Genomic DNA, 4,804 nt, shown 5'->3' on the forward strand with positions numbered 1-4,804 from the left:
ATATCTCAGTATATAATAAATAAGGGACACTTTAGAACATTTCAGCAACAAACGTTACAATGTTCCTAAAATATTACTGAAATGTCTCAAAATATTTCTTGATTACGGGTGAAATTTTTTCAATAAAGTTTCTTGAGAAATAATTTATCTGCTCCTTTTGTTATTACGTTTTTTTCCTCGAATTATTGCCATTCATAAAATAAGACATTAAGGAATAAATCCCAATATTTTAATAACATCTAAAAATCATTATCGACCTTAATGAACAAAATTTTTCATATACTTTATTATCTCATAATATATTTTTTACCTATCACATTATCTCTCTCATATGTAATATTTTTAGAAATTCGTTATATACGATATTTTAAATAATAAGTAGGTATAAAATTATACAAAAATTCAGAAGAATCCTGAAATTTAAATTTAAAAAATTCTAAAAAATTATATAGTAATTTTAAAAAATTTCACCAGAGAAAAATAATATGAACATGTTCGAACAATGTTGTTCGAAACATGAAAATAATTAAAGATCGGGCGATCTTTATGTGTTATTTGCCAAGTAAACAGAAAGAACGAACTCGATTGAATGTACCATGTTGTTACCTACCTTTCGAAGATAAAATAGGAATATTCGCAGACAGAAAGATTGATAAAATATACTTTTTTGATAAATCTAGAATAATGAGAATGAGAAAATCAAAGGAATCTATATAGACGCAAGATATCAGAGAATATAAAAAATTGCTGGCTTTTTCAAAATCATCAAAGTTAATAAAAAAAAATTCGAAGAGAAATGAAGATTTATGCATGGTTTACAAAGAGCAATAGCAGCATTGGAACTAGTGGATTAAAGGTAATTTCTCATGCTGACGCTCGACGCTCATTTTTAATGTCAAAGCAGATCACGTGAAAATTGACCAATATTAAGCATCAGTTTCGATCATGTAATCTACACGTTTTACTGATACGTTACACGTAACTTTGTGTTTGCTGGGAAGAGAAAGAAAATAAACGGAATCACAGACTGCTGATTAATATCTATATTGATATTTACTGTAATTATCGAATCATTCTACTATTGTATCCATATTGAAGAAGATAAAAAACAATATATGCAATCAATTGCATGTGGACTATAATATCGACAGCATATAATATTGAGATTATGTGCAACTTTCATTCCGCAAATTAACTAATAATAATGAAATTAGCGAAAATAGCGGAACGACTGTGATTCATCGTGTTGACATCGCGATTTTTCGTTGTTAATTTCCGCTCTAGGGATATATCGAGTGAGAAATAGTGGAACAGTACAGAACGGAAAAGACAAATGATGGGGATAAATCAATCAAAACAATTCCGTTACATTATTTCGAAGCTAGGTTTCACACGATGAGAAATTTACGGAACGGAATAACATCGATCGTCACATCAATTCGTTAGCATGGTCATTATAATATATCTACAAAAAATTTGATATTTTAACAATTTATATTTTTTTTTTATTACAGAAGAAACAATTAAAATGTAGTTATTACGGTTAGTGTTTAAACGAGCACCAATTATTATAGGTCATTACTTTACGCTTTTTACTTTATGCTTCATGATTTCAATTTTTGTCACACCACTTTTTTGAGAAAATTTCTAGACTTCCTGTAGCAATCTTTCAAATAATTTCAACATTTATCCACTTCTGTAAGTGTATATAATTCCATAATAACATACAGTTTTTAATTAGAAATATAACGAATATGATTCACTTACAAATTGATTTTAAATTTCTTTCTTTAAAATTATACAACATGATTTTAAAGTAATTCCATTTAATTTTTCGGAAAAAAATCAAACAAGAAGTTATTTAAAATCTAACAAAGTCGATAAAGTAACATTGCCGCGAAAAAGCGCGCGAACTCCGTGATCATTATGTATCTTTTAAATATACACTGACTTCTCATTATAAAGAGTCCTTTTGTTTTCTTCATCTTTCTTTCAGAGATAGAAGAAAATTATAAAGTGCAGGACTGCTTTTTACTGCTGCTGTCAAGTCTTCGTCTAATTGTTCTTTATTAATATAACAACTATAGAGTTTCAGTCTCATTTTCTGTAATAATTAAAACATTTATTAATAATAAAATAAAAAACCAAGGTTGATTGTGCAAGAAAAGATTCAGTATCAACTTCACGAAACAAACCGGTATTCATTCTTTAATTCTTAAGGGTGTCTTAAGATGTCATAAGTTAATCTGACTGTACTAGCATCTTAAGACATTATTTAAGACAGTTTTAAAATAAAAATGGATTGTGAATACGCCTCATATTTCGCGTTTCACAGTTGATTGCTCTTCTGCACTATCTCGACGACGAGGAACAAAAGTAGGCGTGGTATGGCCGAATTGCATACACCATGTAATCCTTTCATTATGGCCTCATGGTAGGAGAAGTGGGATGAGAGTCGCATCGCGAAAAGTCGTGCGCTCCGTAACTGTGGCGAGGTGGAATGGAAATTGCTTCGCAAAGAAAGCCCTGTCATAACCCTCTAGCAAGGAGGGGATGAGATGAAATTCTTAACATATCTTGTCAAGGTCAATGTCCTGAATAATCTCCAGAACATTTCAGTTGACAATCATTGTTTATTAAAAAGTTATCAAATTCATCATAAAATCAATTTATAATTATTAAATAGAACATTGATTATAGAATCCTTTTATTATTTTTTTCCATGTTCCTTACAAAAAGTGCTTTTAAATATAACTTCTATCTTGAGAAGTCACAGTTATCGTAATCGCCCTTACAATTTGAAAAAATTCATTTATCTCGACAACTGTAATTCGTACAAGATTTAATAAAAAACGATTTTGTAGGAAATTTCAAAACTTGTCAATTTGATGATAAATACTTTTTACGTAAAAGCCGAATTCATGATATTTACATAAATCGTTAAAAAATAAGTTTTGTTAAAAGGATATGTATAAAAGGAAACATTCTTAAAATCGTATCTCAAAAAATATTGATCATACGAGGATGAATAGAAAACGATTTTGTAAGGATAATAATCTTCCACCTTTATAAGAGTTATTGTACGTAATAATAGTTAATTCTGAGATATTTACGAAAAAAGTTTCAATTGTTGAAATAATCGAAAGTACAATATTCTTAAAAAAATTCTATCATGGAAAGTATATTGGAAAGTTGATCACCTTAAAAATAAACGAAATTGTTTCTAATTTTATCAACTTTTCTTTTGATAATGATTTTTGTTCCGATAAAATAAATATCTTCTATTAGATATTTTTGAAAAATCGCATTTTTTATTATTTTTTTGAAGATGAAAGATATTTTCAAAGTTCGTTGGGAGTTAGGATTTTTAATATATTGTATAATACGTCATTTCGAACAAATTCCTGCAAACATATCTTTTATGACAATTTTGCCTCCAAAAAAATTTAATACTCCTGGGCCAAGTACGTATACCAAATTTTCTGATATTTATTTAACATGGAAGAGATTATATCAGAGTAAATGAATTGTACAGTTCGAAATTTTGTTTTAATTAATCTCTGATTAACATGTCAAAGTATGATAAAAATAAAAGTTTCGAGAATTGAAATAGATAGAAATGAATTCGTGTGCTCATTACTGAATCCAAAATTCTGATTTTTCGGATAATGAGTACCTATTACGCTGCTTATTATTTCTATTTCCACTTTGCTACAATGTATATACACAAAACACTAGGTATTGACTTTCATATTATTCGTTCGAGGGCAGATAACATATAGAGAGAAGAAGTGTCGACTAGAGTGCTAATTAAAATTGTGCCCAATCTAATGGAAAGAAAGGTGGAACATATAAAAATCTTATTTTAAGTTCTCCGATCGGATCGTTATATGTGTCTATAATTTCTGGTTTCTTGTACGTTGATATGATGTCAGAGGCGGAGCGTACAACTGAAGGCAAGAAATATCTCGAGCCGCCTGATAAATCGGAGTATGACAAGGCCGAATATAGGTGAGACAGGGATGAAGATTTTGCAAAAAAGACGATTTCAATTGAAATATTCGTGAGACGTATTATTTAGTGCAATGATAATCTTTTAAGAGAAATGTTACAATGTACTTTCTACAAAGAAAAATTAAGTGTTTTTATATGATCCTCAGTAATTCCTCATCTTATTGTTATTTGTTTTGTCTTTCAAATTTAGAGTCGTTAGACTACAAAATGGTTTAACAGCTTTGTTAATATCTGGATTGGAAGGAGCGAATTATGATGATATGAACTATAACGATCTTGAAAAAAGTAGTTCTTCGAAACGAGAAATACCAAAGGTATAAGTAAGACAATTTAAGAAGGTATAAGTAAGACAATTAGCATTTTACATTTCTATCGTATTATCTTTTTACATAATCTGTTACTAAAATTTTATTGAGATTATAATATCGGAGAGGGATTTATGAAATCATAAAAAATAATCTAGCTCTTTAAAATTATGTTCAGAAGTGCATAATTAATGCAATTGTATCCATCTATCTTTATCGTTCATCAAACATGAAAAGATAAAATGTCGCAATGGCACTAATAATATATTCATCGTACAGTCAGACTTGATGTTATCAGATATATCTGATATCTCTATTCAAAAAACGTGATTCCTCTAGTATTTGTAAATGAGTTGTCATTGATTCGTTTCGAAATGTGTAAACTGTTCACGAATAATTACCTACTACTGTTTGTGCTTGATCAATTTAACATGTATGCAACGCATGATATGTATAGGTGTATGTATATATATATATATATATAA

This window comes from Atta colombica, unplaced genomic scaffold (genome assembly GCF_001594045.1).
Source record: "Atta colombica isolate Treedump-2 unplaced genomic scaffold, Acol1.0 scaffold1, whole genome shotgun sequence".
Lineage (NCBI taxonomy): Eukaryota > Metazoa > Arthropoda > Insecta > Hymenoptera > Formicidae > Atta > Atta colombica.